Below are 20,639 nucleotides of genomic sequence, written 5' to 3'. Positions count from 1 at the left end.
GATAAGGGGAAAAGATCCTAGTTACTTACCGGTAACGGGATTTTACAGAGCCCATGACAGCACCCTATTAATTCCCTCCCCTTTTTTCACTTATGGTGTGCACTTCTTAGGGTGTTTTATTAAGAAATATTTAGGTGGTAGTTATGTACTAACCTATTTTTTGGAGGCCCTCTCATGCTCTGAAACAAAAACTGATGCAGAAGAGAGGTACCGCCTTTTTATTCAGTAGGTTCCTGTCCTTGGTGGGCGGATACCCTCTCTCAGGTGGTGCTATCATGGGCTCTGTAAAATCCCGTTACCGGTAAGTAACTAGGATCTTTTTTTTTCAAACCAAGCAGAGGGAAAAAAATTATGGAATCACTCAATTCTGAGGAAAAAATTATGGAATCATGAAAAACAAACACACAAAAGAACACTCCAATAGATCACTAGTATTTTGTTGCACCACCTCTGGCTTTAATAACAGCTTGCAGTCTCTGAGGCCAATGAGTGACAAACAGTACTCTTCATCAATCTGGCTCCAACTTTCTCTGATTGCTGTTGCCAGATCAGCTTTGCAGGTTGGAGCCTTCTCATGGACCATTTTCTTCAACTTCCACCAAAGATTTTCAATTGGATTGAGATCCGGACTGTTTGCAGGCCATGACATTGACCTTATGTGTCTTCTTTCAAGGAATGTTTTCACAGTTTTTGTTCTATGGCAGGATGCATTATCATCTTGACAAATGATGTCATCATCCCCAAACAACCTTTCAATTGATGGGATAAGAAAACTGTACAAAATATCAATGTAAACTTGGGCATTTATTGAAGATGTAAAGACAACTATCTCCCCTTTACCTGACATGCAGCTCCATATCATCAATGACTGTGGAAATTTGCATGTTCTCTTCATGCAGTCATCTTTATAAATCTCATTGGAACTGCACCAAACAAAAGTTCCAGCATCATCACCTTGCCCAATGCAAATTCGCGATTCATCACTGAATATGACTTTCTTACAGTCATCCACAGTTCACGATTGCTTTTCCTTAGGCCATTGTAACCTTGTTTTTTTGTTTAGGTGTTAATGATGGCTTATGTTTAGCTTTTCTGTATGTAAATTCTATTTCCTTTAGACGGTTTCTTACAGTTCGGTCACAGACATTGACTCCAGTTTCCTCCCATTCATTCCTCATTTGTTTTGTTGTGCATTTCCTGTTTTGGAGACATATTGCTTTAAGTTTCCGGTCTTGATACTTTGATGTCTTCCTTGGTCTACCAGTACGTTTGCCTTTAACAACCTTCCCATGTTGTTTGTATTTGGTCCAGAGTTTAGACACATCTGACTGTGAACAACCAACATCTTTTGCAACATTGTGTGATGATTTACTTTCTTTTAAGAGTTTGATAATCCTCTCCTTTGTTTCAATTGATATCTCTCTTGTTGGATCCATGATTCATGTCAGTCCACTTGGTGCAACAGCTCTCCAAGGTGTGATCACTCCTTTTCAGATGCAGACTAACGAGCAGATCTAATTTGATGCAGTTAGTTTTGGAAATGAAAATTTTCAGGGTGATCCTATAATTTTTTCCCTCAGCTTGGTCTGAAAAAAATTACCCTTACTGAGTACCACATTTTTAATCTTGATTTCTTTTAGTGTTTGTTAAAGCCCTAAAGTTGCCATTTGAAATGACTTTAGTTTTGTGCCATGTCTGTGATCTGCTTTTTTTCAACAACATTAAACAACTGAATGAACATCCTCCGAGCCCCGTGATTCCATAATTTTTGCCAGGGGTTGTATAAATAGCTCACATTTCACTCCTGACACTACTCTCTCTCTGGAAGACACTGATGCAAAACGTGCGTCGGGCCGTATCTACTGCACTCTGCATTCCTAGCACTGCCATTTCCCTTTGATGTATTAATCATGAATTTGCTCTGCCTTGTATTTATTTATATTTTTCTTGCAACAAGCACATTTAAAAATATTAACTATACTGGCATATTGTGTGTTACATGACCACTATGTCTTATGCATAGGGCACTTTATTAGTATTTGTAAGATTATTTCTTTACCTCTAGTGCTAGATGATGTTAATTATTTTTAAAGGAAATCTCCTGTTTCCTATATATATATTTCTTCAAAGAAATTATCGTTGGAATCATGTATATTATTTATTTTACCATCTGCAGTAGCACTTTATTATAAATCTTTATTGGGCTTTTTGGCAACAATGTAACACTTCTCGTAATTACTCATCTGGGCCTCCTCAGCACAGCAGGTTTCTGTTTCTATATCCACTTTTAATATGTTTGTCTTTTTAATACTTATAACAAATAAACATTATTGAATGTTATTCTTTGGGTTCAGGACTTCATGTTTTGTAGGTTTTTTAGTTTTTTGAAGTGCCCATACTTTAGGCCAAAATCATTGGAAGATACTAAACTCGGGTTGGTCATCTTAGGTTTCACACTTTTAGGTTGCCAGTGGTCAAATAATGGCCTGCAAGGTTTGAAAATAGCAAAATATTTCTATTTAAACTCAATCTGCACATTTTCTGAATACTGGTTAGCCAACCATTTGCAATTTTAGACACAGACAGTCCGCAAAAAACAGGTGTGTTTTTTTCTAATGTAATTTCATAAAAAAAAAAAAAAAAAAAACACGGTCTGTGATTTTTTTTTTACAATTTTTGCATAGTTTGTACTATGCAAGCACTAAAAAGGTGAATGAGCGCAGTATAAACAGGACCTGACTTGGGGAGTAGGAGGAAGAAGGACCCTGGAGACAGAGAAAGAGCTTTATTTTACACCAGGGGTGCACAAAATTTTATGGTCCAAGGGCCACATTGCCATACTGAACCAATCCCAAGGGCTACACACTGCCCCTCTCCATAATTTACCCCCTCACAGTCCCTCTATATAATCAATCCCCCACACTGCCCCTCCCATAATATCACCCCAAACTGCCCCTTTCCCTATCTTCCCCACAAGGCCTCTCTGCATATCGTACCCACTGCCCCTAGCTACACTATGCGCCCTTTCACAATCTGACAATTGCCTTATAATGTCATCCGTTGCCCCTTTATGTGTCCTCCCCTGGCCTCATCTAAGATAAAAGCACACTTCTTCAGCTCCTCCATGGAGCGCTTACCAGCCCGACGTCTCCTTTGCCTCTGCTGACCGCATCACCCTGCTGCATTTCGGCTCAGGGACTGACGCGCGCTGCTCTGCCTCAGTCCCGGCTCAGCAGTATTCAAATGTATTCGCATCTAAAAGACATATTGTGAGAGGCTGTTTGAGGACTGTATGCTGACTAGTCGGATGCAATTCCTGTCTGGCTTTTCCCCGCCATGCTACCTTTTATGGACAGGTCTCTCCCTATGTACACAGAATTCAATGGGTATTTCCATTTCAATTATTCTCCCTATCTACACACATAGGGAGAGACCTGTCAGTCAACTGAAGTGGGGTAGGGATAGCGATAAGCCAAGGGAGACACATAATCCCCAGCTGGCTTTTCATACTATGTTTACTATGAAATACCGGAGGGTTTTAAAGTAAAACATGCTTAGCTGCAATCACGCACACAGTGTCTGATTTTTGGTGCTCACGGTTCAGTCAATATGAATCTAATCACAAGATCTTTTTAACATTTTATTGGGGATTTTTCTGGCACTTTTCATGACCATGATTTGATATGTGAGCGTGACCAGCTGAATGTGCATTTATGAGACACTGTTATTTTGTGGCAATTAATTCATAAAAAAACTCAATAAAAACTAAAAATAAAAAAGTTGCATCTATTTATCTTTCTTGTAAGATGTTTTTTAACTTGGAGACAATCCTTTTAATTGTGTTTTTATGAGTCCCGGGCACTATTTAGAGGTGTGTGACAAGGAGGAGTGGTTTAAAAAGCGGAATGGTTCATATATAAATCTGGGGCATTTCATTATTTTAGGTTCAGTTGTCTAGAAAAAAATTAAGAGTATGTTAGCAACCCTGACTGATGATGACTAAAAGACTATTTAAAATCTTACAATTGGAATATTTAAAAATTTCCATAGCTGAGAGAATCGGTTAGTCCAGCTCATCAGACCCAAGTATACTGTTTACTTTTTATTTCAAATTTGAATTCCTCATATGAACTTTTTAGCTCAGGAACGGCAATTAATTTTCCCAAGGGGCTACATGAGAAGAAACTGTGACCATAGGCGGATTATAATGAGGGCAATCTGGGCTACCGCCCAGGGCTCTGGGGGGTCCATGGCCAGATTGCCCTCATTATAATATGTGCGGCGCTGCGGCACATACCGGCAGTCAGAGGCGGGGAGCCCCCGGACTGCTCCCCCAGCAGCAGCGCACGGCTGCTGCTTCTTCTTCGGCCGGGCCAGCACTGCACTTGCTAACTTCCCTGTGTGCTGGCCCGGCCGCGTCACAGCTAGGAGACACGGCCCTGTGCGCGGCCGTGTCTGCTAGTGTGACGTCACGCAGTGCGCGCCCTGCACTGCTACTTACCACCGGAGAGGAGCTGGACAACTGGAGCCGAGCTGGGGAATGGTGAGTGTGAGTGAGTGTGTGATTGAGAAAGTGAGTGTGTGTGTGTGTGTGCAGGCATATATTATTGTGTGATGTCTGTTTATATGTATTTTTGTGTTTCAAATGTGTTTATGCGTGTATGTTTATGTCTGTATATGTTTGTGTGTGTGTGTGCGTGACTGTGTGCGGCCTCCCTCTGTCTCTGGGGGGGTGCAGTGCGGCCTCCCGCTGTGTATAGATGGCTATGTGCGGCCTCCCGCTGTGTATAGATGGCGCCGTGCAGCCTCCTGCTGTGTATAGATGGCGCCGTGCGGCCTCCCGCTGTTTATAGATGGCGCAGTGCGGCCCCCTGCTGTGTATAGATGGTGCCGTGCGGCCTCCCGCTGTGTATAGATGGTGCCGTGCGGCCTCCCGCTGTGTATAGATGGCTACGTGCGGCCTCCCGCTGTGTATAGATGGCTACGTGCGGCCTCCCGCTGTGTATAGATGGCTACGTGCGGCCTCCCGCTGTGTATAGATGGTGCCGTGCGGCCTCCCGCTGTGTATAGATGGCTACTTGTGGCCTCCCGCTGTGTATAGATGGCTACGTGCGGCCTCCTGCTGTGCATAGATGGCACCGTGCGGCCTCCCGTTGTGTATAGATGGCAACGTGAGGCCTCCTGCTGTGTATAGATGGCTATGTTGTGCCTCCTGCTGTCTCTGGAGGGGACGCCGTGCGCCTCCCGCTGTGTATAGATGGCTACGTGCGGCCTCCTGCTGTGTATAGATGGCTCCGTGTGGCCTCCCGCTGTGTATAGATGGCTACATGCGGCCTCCCGCTGGGTATAGATGGCACCGTGCGGCCTCCTGCTGTGTATAGATGGCACCGTGCGGCCTCCTGCTGTGTATAGATGGCTACGTGCGGCCTCCTGCTGGGTATAGATGGCTACGTGTGCTCAATATTAAGTCATACAATTAATGTAAGGCTATGTGCCCACAATGCAGAAATGCTCTGGATTTTTTCCTGAGCATTTCTGCATCTCCCTGGCTGAAAAAACGCATGCGGATTGTACATGCGTTTTTCCTGCCAGGGACATGCGGATGTGAAGCGTTCTTCACATGCATTTCCGCATGCGGGTTGACAAGCGCTTTCCAAGCGATTTTTGCATCACTTGGAAAGTGCTTGTCAACTTGGTCACACTATAGAAATCCATGCAACCGGCATGTATTTATATAGTGTGACCGTAAAAGAATGGTAAAAAATAAATATATACTTACGTTCTGATGGCCTGCCGATGTCAGCGGTCGCGTGACCCATCACATGACTAAATGACATCACCACAGGTCCTTTAGTCTACCGCGAGCTGCTGGCATGCCAGACCGCATTGGAAAAAGACAGCGGGGGCCATCAGAAGGTAAGTATAATATCTATTTTTTATTTTATTCTTTTTTTTATAGGTACTATGGTACCCAGGTCCGGAGGAGAGTCTCCTCTTCTCCAGACCCGGGTACCATCCACACATTGAAATGCATGGATTCCGCATGTACAGATCCAGTGATGAGGATTCCATGCGTTCCAATGCAAGTCAATGGTGGCGAAAACGCCGCGCTTCCGCAAAATAATTGGTAGTGCTGCGGATTTTTCCACAATGATAATCCGCAGCGGAAATTTCCGTAGCATGTGCACAGCACATGCGGATTATCATTGGGGAACATGGCAGACCTTCTACCAAGTGTTCTTTAAGTGTTTCTGCAGCGGAATTGCCGCTGCAGAAACGCTTAAAAAACGCATAGTGGGCACACAGCCTAAAAAAAAATATTTTAATTAATATATTAATATTGTGCCAAATTAATTTCCCGTGAGCTATCACATGATCTATCACAGGGGATCATGTGACATGTGATACATCAGGTGTGTGTGTGTGTGTGTGGAGGGGGGCCCGCGCCTTCTAAACTGCCCGGGGCCCTTGCTACTCTTAATCCACCCCTGACCGTGACTATTGTGGAGGGCTGAACCAATAGCCTGAATTTAATTATGCTCAATATTGATAATTTTATGTAGTAATAATAATAATATATTTTTCTTTTTAATATTCAACAGAATTAATTCTGTCCATTAGCTGCTACTGCTAATACATGTTACATTAGGGCTTATAAGTTGTATTCTTACCAGTAGCAGCTAATCAACACCTTATCATTTACTGTGTTTTATAAAATGTATAAATCATACAGCTGCTCTTTTCCGCTTGAAGTAATTCTTACTATGATCTCTTCTATGGTCTCTATCTTTGTCCTAATCTATGTCTCTATCTTTGTTTCTTTTTCCTTCCCTGCTCTTTATCTTGTTACCATTTTCACTCTCTTCTGTTTCTCACATTCTTTCTGCCTTTCTCTTGGTTCTTCTCCAATGTAGTGTGTGCACCTGACTTGCGTCTAAGGCTCAAGTTTATGCATCTGCGTAAGTCAGGGGCACACTGTGATCCTGCTGTCCCTGCAGTGCCACGTCGCACTTGATTCTCAGCCATTTGGGCAGTGGCGAAACTAGATTACGATGGGCCCCGGTCCAAATTTGGACCTGGGTCTCAATTTACAAGTTGGTCAGATGTATTAGCCCTTGTAGCTTTCTAAATTTCATAGCAACATATGTGTTGTCCCCCATCTTGTACTAATGTCACCTATCTTTGACCCCTTCCTGGTATTATGCCCTCCATCCTATCCCCTTCCAGTAATATATGTCCCCCATCCTTAGCCCCTTGCAGTAATAATGTTCATCACCCTGTGTCCCTTCCAATAACAATGATCCCAATCCTGGGCGCCTTTCAGTAATAATGTCGAACATCCTGGGCCCCTTCCTGTTATAATGTCCCCTATCCTGACCCCCATCCTGGCCCCTTCCAGTAATAGTGACCCCCATCCTCGTGTAATGTCCCCATCTTGACCCGTTACAGTAATATATGTCCCCCATCCTGGCCCCTTCCAGTAATATATGTCCTCCCATCCTGGTGTAAGGTCCCCATCCTGGCCTTTTTCAGTAATATATGTCCATCATCCTGGTGTATTGTCCCTATCCTGACCCTTCCAGTAATATATGTCCTTCATCCTGGTGTAATGTCCCCCGTCATGGGCTCTTCTAGTAATACATGTCCCCATCCTGGCTCCTTCCAGTAAAATTTGTCCTCCATCCTGGCCCCTTCCAGTAATATATGTCCCCATCCTGGTATAATGTCCTTCATCCTAGGCCCCTTCCAATAATATATGTCCCTTATCCTGGGCTCTTCTAGTAATATATATCCCCCATCCTGGGCCCCTTCCAGTAATATATGTCCCCCCATCCAGGTGTAATGTCACCCATTCTGGCCTCTTCCAGTATTATATGTTCCCCATCCTGGACCCCTTCCAGTAATATATGTCCCCCATCCTTGTGTAATGTCCCCATTAGTGATGAGCGAGTATGTTCGGTTAACCCTTTCGCCGAGTTTACTCGGCCGACCACCAAGTATTTATAGAATGCTCGGGCTTTAAGTTTTCGTCGCTCGGTGAACATGATTTGCGACTGTTTGACTGATTTAATACATGTGAGGAATGCCTGTTTTTCCAGCATTCCTCACATGTATTAAATCTGTCGAACAGTTGCAAATCATGTTCACGAAGCAACGAAAACTTAAAGCCTGACCATTCTATAAATACTCGGTGCTCGGCCGAGTATACTCGGCGAAAAGGTTAACCGAACATACTCGCTCATCACTAGTCCCCACCCTTGGTCCTTCCAGTAATAGTGTTCCCCATCCTGGTGTAATGTCCTCATCTTGACTTATTCCAGTAATATATGTCCCCCATCCTGGCCTCTTCCAGTAATATATGTACCCCATCCTGGCCTCTTCCAGTAATATATGTCCCCCATCCTGGCCCCTTCAAGTAATATATGTCCCCCCATCCTGGTGTAAGATCCCCATCCTGGCCTCTTTCAGTAATATATGTTCTCCATTCTGATCCTTTCCAGTAATATATATCCCCCATTCTGGTCCCTTCCAGTAATATATGTCCCCCATCCTGGCCTCTTCCAGTAATATATGTCCTCCATTCTGGGCCCTTCCAGTAATATACAGTACAGACCAAAAGTTTGGACACACCTTCTCATTTAAAGATTTTTCTGTATTTTCATGACTATGAAAATTGTACATTCACACTGAAGGCAACAAAACTATGAATTAACACATGTGGAATTATATACTTAACAAAAAAGTATGAAACAACTGAAAATAGCACCCCATCACTCTCCTTCTTGGTCAAATAGCCCTTACACAGCCTGGAGGTGTGTTTGGGGTCATTGTCCTGTTGAAAAATAAATGATGGTCCAACTAAATGCAAACCGGATGGAATAGCATGCCGCTGCAAGATGCTGTGGTAGCTATGCTGGTTCAGTATGCCTTCAATTTTGAATAAATCCCCAACTGTGTCACCAGCAAAGCACCCCCACACCATCACACCTCCTCCTCCATGCTTCACGGTGGGAACCAGGCATGTAGAGTCCATCCGTTCACCTTTTCTGCGTCGCACAAAGACACAGTTGTTGTAACCAAAGATCTCAAATTTGGACTCATCAGACCAAAGCACAGATTTCCACTGGTCTAATGTCCATTCCTTGTGTTCTTTAGCCCAAACAAGTCTCTTCTGCTTGTTGCCTGTCCTTAGCAGTGGTTTCCTAGCAGCTATTTTAACATGAAGGCCTGCTACACAAAGTCTCCTCTTAACAGTTGTTGAAGAGATGTGTCTGCTGCTAGAACTCTGTGTGGCACTGACCTGGTCTCTAATCTGAGCTGCTGTTAACCTGTGATTTCTGAGGCTGGTGACTCGGATAAACTTATCCTCAGAAGCAGAGGTGACTCTTGGTCTTCCTTTCCTGGGGCGGTCCTCATGTGAGCCAGTTTCTTTGTAATGTTTGATGGTTTTTGCAACTGCACTTGGGGACACTTTCAAAGTTTTCCCAACTTTTCGTACTGACTGACCTTCATTTCTTAAAGTAATGATGGCCACTCGTTTTTCTTTACTTAGCTGCTTTTTTCTTGCCATAATACAAATTCTAACAGACTATTCAGTAGGACTATCAGCTGTGTATCCACCTGACTTCTGCATAACACAACTGATGGTCCCAACCCCATTTATAAGGCAAGAAATCCCACTTATTAAACCTGACAGGGCACGCCTGTGAAGTGAAAACCATTTCCGGTGACTACCTCTTGAAACTCATCAAGAGAATGCCAAGAGTGTGCAAAGCAGTCATCAAAGCAAAAGGTGGCTACTTTGAAGAACCTAGAATATAAAACATATTTTCAGTTGTTTCATACTTTTTTGTTAAGTATATAATTCCACATGTGTTAATTCATAGTTTTGATGCCTCCAGTGTGAATGTACAATTTTCATAGTCATGAAAATACACAAAAATCTTTAAATGAGAAGGTGTGTCCAAACTTTTGGTCTGTACTGTATATCCCCCATCCTGGTATAATGTCCCCCATCCTGGGCTCTTCCAGTAATGTATATCCCCCATCCTGGCATCTTCCAGTAATATATGCCCACCATCCTGACCCCTTCCTGTAATATACGTCCCCCATAATGAGGCCTTTAGGTAATACAGTTATATGAAAAAGTTTGGGCATCCCTATTAATCTTAAGCTTAATGTTTTATAAAAATTGGTGTTTTTGCAACAGCTATTTCAGTTTGATATATGTAATAACTGTTGGACACAGTAATGTTTCTGCCTTGAAATGAGGTTTATTGTACTAACAGAAAATGTGCAATCTGCATTCAAACAAAATTTGACAGGTGCATAAGTATGGGCACCTCACCAGAAAAGTGACATTAATATTTAGTAGATCCTCCTTTTGCAAAAATAACAGCCTCTAGTCGCTTCCTGTAGCTTTTAATGATTTCCTGGATGAAGGTATTTTTGACCATTCCTCTTTACAAAACAATTCCAGTTCAGTTAAGTTTGATGGTCGCCAAGCATGGACAGCCCTCTTCAAATGATCCCACAGATGTTCAATGATATTCAGGTCTGGGGACTGGGATGGCCATTCCAGAACATTGTAATTGTTCCTCTGCATGAATGCCTGAGTAGATTTGGAGCAGTGTTTTGGATCATTGTCTTGCTGAAAGATCCATCCCCTGCGTAACTTCAACGTTGTCACTGATTCTTGAACATTATTGTCAAGAATCTGCTGATACTGAGTGGAATCCATGCGTCCCTCAACTTTAACAAGATTCCCGGTGCCGGCATTGGCCACACAGCCCCAAAGCATGAAGGAACCTCCACCAAATTTTACTGTGGGTAGCAAGTGTTTTTCTTGGAATGCTGTGTTTTTTTGCCGCCATGCATAACGCCTTTTTGTATGACCAAACAACTCAATCTTGGTTTCATCAGTCCACAGGACCTTCTTCCAAAAAGAAATTGGCTTCTTCAAATGTGCTTTTGCATACCTCAGCCGACTCTGTTTGTGGCGTGCTTGCAGAAACGGCTTCTTTCACATCACTCTCCCATACAGCTTCTCCTTGTGCAAAGTGCGTTGTATAGTTGACCGATGCACAGTGACACCATCTGCAGCAAGTTGATGCTGCAGCACTCTGGAGGTGGTCTGAGGATTGTCCTTGACTGATCTCACCATTCTTCTTCTCTGCCTATCTGATGTTTTTCTTGGCTTGCCACGTCTGGCCTTAACAAGAACTGTCCCTGTGTTCTTCCATTTCCTTACTATGTTCCTCACAGTGGAAACTGACAGGTTAAATCGCTGAGACAGCTTTTTGTATCCTTCCCCTGAACAACTATGTTGAATAATCTTTGTTTTCAGATCATTTGACAGTTGTTTTGAGGAGCCAATGATGCCACTCTTCAGAGGAGATTCAAACAGGAGAACAACTTGCAAGTGGCCACTTTAAGTAGCTTTTCTCATGATTGCATACACCTGGCTATGAAGTTCAAAGCTCAATGAGGTTAGAAAACAAAAAAAAGTGCTTTAGTAAGTCAGTAAAAAGTAGGTAGGAGTATTTAAAACAAGAAAATGATAAGGGTGCCCATACTTATGCACCTGTCAAATTTTGTTTGAATGCAGATTGCACATTTTCTGTTTGTACAATAAACCTCATTTCAAGGCAGAAACATTACTGTGTCCAACAGTTATTACATATACCAAACTGAAATAGCTGTTGCAAAAACACCAATTTTTATAAAACATTAAGCTTAAGATTAATAGGGGTGCCCAAACTTTTTCATATAACTGTATACAGGTGCATCTCACTAAATTAGAATATCATCAAAAAGTTAATTTATTTCAGTTCTTCAATACAAATATTGAAACTCATATATTATATAGAGTCATTACAGAGTGATCTATTTCAAGTGTTTATTTCTGTTAATGTCAACATTATGGCAATATGTCAATCATATGGCTTACAGCCAATGAAAACACAAAAGTCATTATCTCAGTAAATTGAAATAATTAACAAAAAAACACCTGCAAAGGCTTCCTAAGCATTTAAAAAGGTCACTTAGTCTGTTTCAGTAGGCTCCACAATCATGGGGAAGACTGCTGACTTGACAGATGTCCAGAAGGCAGTCATTGACACACTAAAGGCCCCGTCACACTAAGTGACGCTACAGCGATCCCGACAACGATACGACCTGTCAGGGATCGTTGCTGCGTCGCTATGTGGTCGCTGGTGAGATGTCAAACAGTCAAATCTTCCCAACGACGTAGCAACGATGTGGCGACCCGTAGCGACCTGTATAACGATGCACGCCTATGTGTTTCTGTGTCTGAGTCGTCAACAAGGTCGTTGGTAAGGTGTCAAACACACCGATGCATGCTACCCAGCGGGACCTTAATGATCAAAAAAAGGTCCAGACCATTCCGACACGACCAGCGATCTCACAGCAGGGGCCTGGTCCCTGCTAAGTGTCAAACTTAGCGAGATCGCTACTGAGGTCGCTGTTGCGTCACAAAACTTGTGACTCAGCAGCGATTTCGCTAGCGATCTCGCTTAGTGTGACGGGGGCTTTAGTAAATGCAAAGTACATTTTGCATTTCATTTGGAAATCAAGGTCCCAGAGTCTGGAGGAAGAGTGGAGAGGCACACAATCCAAGCTGCTTGAGGTCTAGTGTGAAGTTTCCACAATCAGTGATGGTTTAGGGAGCAATGTCATCTGCTGGTGTAGGTCCACTGTGTTTTATCAAGACCAAAGTCAGCGCAACCGTCTACCCGATAATTTTAGAGCACTTCATGCTTCCCTCTGCCGACAAGCTTTTTGGAGACGGAAATTTCATTCCCCAGCAGGACTTGGCACCTGTCCACACTGCCAAAAGTACCAACACCTGGTTTAAAAACAACAGTATCACTGTGCTTGATTGGCCAGCAAACTCGCTTGACCTTAACCCCATAGAGAATCTATGGGGTATTGTCAAGAGGAAGATGAGAGGCACAAGACCCAACAATGCAGACGAGCTGAATGCTGCTATCAAAGCAACCTGGGCTTCCACAACACCTCAGCAGTGCCACAGGCTGATCGCCTCCATGCCACGCTGCATTGATGCAGTAATTGATGCGAAAGGAGTCCCGACCAAGTATTGAGGGCATCTATTGAACATACATTTCGGTTGGCCAACATTTCGGATTTTAAAATCATTTTTCAAGCTGTTGTTATAAAGTATTCTAATTTACTGAGATAATGACTTTTGTATTTTCATTGGCTGTAAGCCATAATCATCAACATTAGCAGAGATAAACACTTGAAATAGATCACTCTGTTTGCAATGACTCAATATAATATATGAGTTTCACTTTTTGTATTGAAGAACTGAAATAAATTAACTTTTTTATGATATTCTAATTTAGTGAGATGCACCTGTATGTCCCACCATCCTGGCTTCTTCCAGTGATATATATCCCTCATCCTGGCCCTTCTAGTATTATATCTCCTACATCTTGGCCCCTTCCAGTAATATATGTCCCCCTTCCTGGGCCCTTCCAGTAATATAGTTGCTACATCCTGGGTCCCTTCAAGTAATATATGTCCCCATCCTGGTTCCTTCCAGTAATATATGTTCTTCATCCTGGGCCTCTTCCTGGTATAATGTCCCAGCTCCTGGGCCCATCCTGTACTATTGCTCTGCATTCTGCAGCTGTTCTCTAACACATTTTAAAAAAAGAAAGATTATTACCACCTTCCCCCGCTCCCAAGTCGCGTGGTGTCTTTGTGTATAGCTGGCACAGAGGCCAGCAGCTGACTTTGGTGTGCCTGCCATGTGTGGTGACACATAACGTCACTGCTATGTGTCACCTGCATGCACTTGTTAGCTGATTGGCCAGTTGTGGGTATTGTGGTGCAGGGACTCAGTGCATCCTCGGACGCACATTCAGCTGGACTAATTCCCAACATCGGTGGGCCTTTCTCCAGCGCGGGCCGGTCACGGTTGCACTCTCGGCGACTGCGATAATTACGCCCTTGCCTTTGGTTGTCCCATTCCACTGGTTGGACAGGAACCAGCCATATACTAGGTGCACAATTATTAGGCAAGTGAGTATTTTGACCACATCATCATTTTTATGCAGATTAGAATGCTTTTTGAATGAAGCAGATCAGGTGATGTGATTTGTGTAATGAGGAGGGTGCAGCCTGAAGATATCAACACTTTAATCAACGTGTGCAGAATTATTAGGCATCTTCTTTTCCTTAGGAAAAATGGACCAAATTGAGATTTAATTGACTCTGAAAAATCAAAAATTGTTACAAATCTTACCAAAGGATGCAGCACTCTTGAAGTTGCTAAGATATCTTGGCATGATCACAGAACCATCAAAAGTTTTGTTGCAAATAGTCAACAGTTTTGCAAAAAACGTGTTGAGAAAAAAAGCCGTACATTAACTGCTGAAGATTTGAGAAGAATCAAACTTGAAGCGACCGGGAAGCCATTATCCTCCAGAACTGCAACCTCCCTGGAGGCCCAGAAGTACAAGGTGTTCAGTGCTCAGAGCAGTGGCCAAGGTGAGGAAGGCTGAAACCCAATCACCACTGAAATAGACACAGAAAATGAAATGTCGAGACTGGGCCAAGAAATATCTGATGACAGATTTTTCAATGGTTTTATGGGCCGATGAGTTGGGAGTGACTCTTGTCGGACAAGATGGATGGACCCTTGGCTGCATCAGTAATGGTCACAGACCACCACTATGACTCAGATGGCAGAAAGGTGGAGGTGGGATACTGCTACAAGCTGGTAGTATTAAAGATAAGCTAGTTGGACCTTTTCAGGTTGAAGATGAACTTAAAATCAACTCACAAAGCTCCTGCCAGTTTTTAGAAGACACTTTCTTCAAGCAGTGGTACAGGAAAAAGTCTGCATCTTTCAAGAAAACCATGATTTTTATGCAGAACAATGCTCCATCACATGCATCAAAAGACTCCACTGCTTGGCTGCCAGTAGGGGCCTTAAATATAAAAGAATAATAACATGGCCCCTTCTTCACCTGATCTATACCCTATTGAGAACCTGTGGGCCCGTCTTAACGGGAGATTTACAGAGAAGGAAAACAGTACACCTCTCTGAGCAATGTCGAGAGGCTGTGGTTGGTGTTGACCAAAAAGTTGATCGTCAACAGATTAAGAAATTGACAAGACTCTATGGATGGAAAGTTTATAACTGGTATTTTGAAGACGGGTGGATGTATTGGTCACTGATATTTTGACAGAAATGTACTTTTGCACCAGGAGCGTACATAGAAGTCATGGGGCCCCATAGCAGAAGCTCTAATTGGGTCCCCCCCCTACAAAAAAATAAATATTTGTCTGTGTCACAGAAGAGCAGCTCTCATAACTTTCCAGCCTTTACATAGTAATTTACCTCCTTCATAGATTCCTCCTTCATTGCCCCCATAAAGTATGATGCCAACAAAAGTGCCCCCAAAACAGTATGATACCCCTATGGTGCTTTCCTCCACATTAGCCTCCACATGCACAGTATAATGACCCTATTGTACCCCACTTCAACTCCTACGGCAAAGTATGGTGACCCTAACAGTATAATCCCCCAACTGTGAACCCCACAGAGCCCTCCATACACTCTTATGGCCCCCACACAGCCCTCCAAACAGTATAATGACCCCACACAAACCTTCACACTGTATAATTGCTTTCATACAGTATAATGGCCCCCTACATAGCCCTCAAAATATTATAATTGCCCCACATAGCCTTCCATATAGTATAATGCACCACCAATAATCTTCCATATAGTATAATGCGCCCCCATAATCCTCCATATAGTATAATGCTCCCCCCATAAACCTCCATATAGTATAATGCGCCCCCCATAATCCTCCATATAGTATAATGAACTTCCCATAGTCCTCCATAGAATATAATGCACTCCCCATAGTCCTCCATACAGTATATTACACACCCCATATGGTAAAATGCTGCCCCCATATAGTATAATGCACCCCACAGTCCTGCAGTATTATGGGCACCAGGGGTGGACACAGACTGTAGTGGGCCCCTGTGCAAGAAATTTTTGGGGGCCCCCCCCCCCTGCGCTTCATAAGGCAACAAAGTTATGTAAACATAACCCCCCCATGTGCATCTCTCACCTCCCCATGTGCAGCTCACCCCCCCGATGCATCTCTCACCCCCCCGTGCATCTCTCACCCCCCCCGTGCATCTCTCACCCCCCATGTGCATCTCTCACCCCCCCATGTGCATCTCTCACCCCCCCATGTGCGTCTCTCACCCCCCCATGTGCATCTCTCACCCCCCCCATGTGCATCTCTCATCCCCCCCATGTGCATCTCTCATCCCCCCCATGTGCATCTCTCATCCCCCCCATGTGCATCTCTCATCCCCCCCATGTGCATCTCTCATCCCCCCATGTGCATCTCTCATCCCCCCCATGTGCATCTCTCATCCCCCCCATGTGCATCTCTCATCCCCCCCATGTGCATCTCTCATCCCCCCCCATGTGCATCTCTCATCCCCCCCCATGTGCATCTCTCACCCCCCCTCATGTGCATCTCTCACCCCCCCTCATGTGCATCTCTCACCCCCCCTCATGTGCATCTCTCATCCCCCCCACTCCTAGTTAATTAATCGTATTTAAGAAAAATAAAACTTGTTATACTTACCCCCATGCGATCCCTGCAGAATCCTGGCGCTCGTCCACGTCGCTGCCACCAGGCTCTCCTGACGTTCGGCCATGTGACGGTGCCACATACATAGCCAACAGCTTTTGTTTTGGCCAAAAGATTTTTAAAGCTGCCACTACGATAAGGTAGACTCTTCTGGCCGGGTCCTACTCTAACCTATTAAAATTTTCTTAAAATATCCAATACTCTTTTTAGATATATTTTTATTTAGTTTTCTTTAAGGGAATGTGTCATATACATTTTTTTTTTAAATGACCAATAATACCACATACAGGGAATACCGCCACACCATCACCAGACCACATATTACCACAACATAGTGACCGAATAATACCACACAGAAGGGAGAAAAACTGCCACACCATGACCAGACCACATATTACCACCACATTACTAATATTACCACCACATTACTAATATTACCATAAGTGTCATTATACACAGGAGCTCTATACATGGTATGTATAATGTAAGTGTCCAGGTAATCTAGTGATCACCAGTGACATTATACACAGGAGCTCTGTATATAGTGTCAGTGTACAGGTAATACAGTGATCACCAGTGACATTATACACAGGAGCTCTGTATATAGTGTACAGGTAATACAGGGATCACCAGTGACATTATACACAGGAGCTCTGTATATAGTGTACAGGTAATACATGGATCACCAGTGACATTATACACAGGAGCTCTGTATATATTGTCAGTGTACAGGTAATACAGTGATCACCAGTGACATTATACACAGGAGCTCTGTATATAGTGTCAGTGTACAGGTAATACAGTTATCACCAGTGACATTATACACAGGAGCTCTGTATATAGTGTACAGGTAATACAGTGATCACCAGTGACATTATACACAGGAGCCCGGTACATAGTATATAGTGTAAGTGTACATGTAATGCACTGACTCACTGGTGACGTCTCTAGGTGAAGTCCTTCAGCTACGCTTTCCTCCTTCATCCAGCACAGACCGCCATCACGTCTTCCAGCCAGGACTCGTCTCTGCATAAAATAACACAGTTATCTAGAGCACATTCCCCAACTTCTACATTACGCAGCTGAATACAGACGTGCATCCACCATCAATATATGGTTAGTTATTATGCAACCTACCATTCCAAATATAAATTGTAATCCACCACGGTGCCCCCATTAACTGTAAATAGGCACTTAATATATAATTTAATTAGAACCTCTACTCTATACTTCCTGCTCCCCGCATTCATTATTTACATGCACCCCCTGCCCCAATTCATTATATCATGTCCGTGCTCTCCCCACCCCATCGTCATTTATCATTTACTCTCCCCCACCCCACATTCATTATGTGCAGCTCATTATCCCCCTACTCCTAATTCCCCCATGTGCAGCTCATTTTCTCCCAATTCCCCCATGTGCAGCTCTCACCCCCCCATGAGCAGCTCTCACCACCCCCCCATGTGCACATCTCTCATCCCCCTCCCCCACATGTGCCCCTCTCTCATCCCCCTCCCCCACATGTGCCCCTCTCTCATCCCCCTCCCCCACATGTGCCCCTCTCTCATCCCCCTCCCCCACATGTGCCCCTCTCTCATCCCCCCCATGTGCATCTCTCACCCCCCCCACATGTGCACATCTCTCATCCCCCTCCCCCACATGTGCACATCTCTCATCCCCCTCCCCCACATGTGCACCTCTCTCATCCCCGCCATGTGCATCTCTTATCTCCCCCCCATGTGCATCTCTTATCTCCCCCCCATGTGCATCTCTTATCTCCCCCCCATGTGCATCTCTTATCCCCCCCCACATGTGCACCTCTCTCATCCCCCCACCCCATGTGCATCTTTTATCATCCCCCCCCCCACGTGCACCTCTCTCATCCCCCTCCCCCCACGTGCACCTCTCTCATCCCCCTCCCCCCACATGTGCACCTCTCTCATCCCCCCCACCCCATGTGCATCTTTTATCATCTCCCCCCACCCCATGTGCATCTTTTATCATCCCCCCCCCCATGTGCATCTCTTATCTCACACACACACACACACACACACACACACCTCCCATTCCCCCCACTCCTAGTAAATTGTATTTTGAAAAAAACAAAACTTGTTATACTTACCCCCATGCGATCCCTGCAGAATCCTGGCGCTCGTCCAAATCGCTGACACCAGGTTCTCCTGACTTCCGGCCATGTGACGGCGCCGTCACATGACCGGAAATCAGGGGAATCATGAAGGCGCTGCCGCAGGAGCGCAGCGCAGCGCTGAGATGTCCCGGACCCGGCGCTTAGCATGGGGCCGGGGGCCCCATGAGGAGAGAGACTCACAAGAGGGGGCCCCCAACGGGGCTCCAAGGGGGCCCCTACCGGCTGGGCCCCACACTGGAGTCAGGGCAGACATGCCCTGATGGCGGCCCTGCTGGAGGCTGGAGGGGCCCCCTCTCCCTCGGGGCCCCCGTTCAATGAACCGGCTGCACGGGCGGTAGTTCCGCCCCTGATGGGCACCACGTACTTACTGATTTTAAAATACCGTATATTTTAAATAAACCGACCCGAATATAAGCCGAGGCCCCTAATTTTACCACATAAAAATGGGAAAACCTATTGACTTGAGTATAAGCCTAGGGTGGGAAATGCAGCAGCTACTGGTAAATTTCCCCATCCTCATATGTGTGGCCCCCTCAATCCCACAATTCCTGGTATGTGTGGCCCCCACAATCCCTGGTATGTGTAGCCTCCTCAATCCCCCAATCCCTGGTATGTGTGGCCCCCTCAATCCCACAATCCCTGGCATTGGTGGCCACCTCAATCCCACAATCCCTGATATGTGTAGCCTCCTCAATTCCACAATCCCTGATATGTGTGGCCTCCTCAATCCCCCAATCCTGGTATGTGTGGCCTCCTCAATCCCCCAATCCTGGTATGTGTGGTCTCCTCAATCCCCCAATCCTGGTATGTGTGGCCTCCTAAATCCCCCAATCCTGGTATGTGTGGCCTCCTCAATCCCCCAATCCTGGCATGTGTGGCTTCCTCAATCCAAGTATCCTGGTATGTGTGGCCCCTTCATCCCCCAATCACTGCACACAAAACAATAAACACTAATACTGACCTTCCTTCCTCACCTCTGCTCCAGCGCTGAGTCCTGTCTGCAGCAGCTCATGTCGGCATCTGAGCTGCGCGCGCGCTCTCAGAAGCCAAGGTGAGCTGCTGCTGCCGCCACATTCACTCCTCTCGCGTGAATATGCTTTCTCTTTAGCGGCGGCCACTGACAGCAGGAGCCTGGGCTCAGCGCTCCTCCGTGCCCGCTACTAAAGAGAATGAATATTCCGTCTTCTCCACGCCCATGGGAGTGGAGAAGAGGGAATATTCATGTCCCTTTAGAAGCGGGCACACGTGGTAGCTGCAGCAGCGGCTACTGTGTGTGCTCCGCTCCTCCACTGCCGCAACCTCCTACTCACCTATCCTGCTCGTTCCCAAGCTACTTGGGACCCTCCCGGCTCACGGGCCCCCTCCGGCCATGGGCCCCATAGCAGTGGTGTGGTCTGCTGCCATTGGCGGTACGCCACTGTTTTGCACATTCTGAGTTGTTTGGTTATTCTCACTTTAACAGATGAAAATAAACAATTGAGATATGAAAATGTAAGTTGTTGCACAATAATTCTGCACACATAATAATAATTTTATTTATATAGCGCCAACATATTCCGCAGCACTTTAAAATTAAGCAAGGACATGTACAGACAATAAAGACATCACAAAGTAATACACAGTTTACCAGTTACAGAAGGCGTGAGAGCGCTGCTCACAGAGCTTACAATCTATAAGATAGATATTCACCTTAGGCCACGTTCAAAATTTGGTCAGTATTTTACATCAGTATTTGTAAGCCAAAACCAGGAGTGGAACAATCAGAGGAAAAGTATAATAGAAACACCTCACCACTTCTGTATTTATCACCCACT

The 20,639-nt window shown here is 44.8% G+C and overlaps 1 protein-coding gene across 2 annotated transcripts in view; it reads left to right on the top strand.

Moving 5' to 3' along the window:
- Nucleotides 1–20,639, top strand: part of LMAN1L (lectin, mannose binding 1 like) — a 100,404-nt gene that overhangs the window by 24,540 nt on the left and 55,225 nt on the right. The window lies entirely within an intron of this gene.

The sequence above is a fragment of the Phyllobates terribilis genome, unplaced genomic scaffold (assembly GCF_046119375.1).
Source record: "Phyllobates terribilis strain yellow unplaced genomic scaffold, ASM4611937v1 Scaffold_11__3_contigs__length_659146591, whole genome shotgun sequence".
NCBI lineage: Eukaryota > Metazoa > Chordata > Amphibia > Anura > Dendrobatidae > Phyllobates > Phyllobates terribilis.
This window is presented reverse-complemented; position numbering and strand designations above follow the sequence as displayed.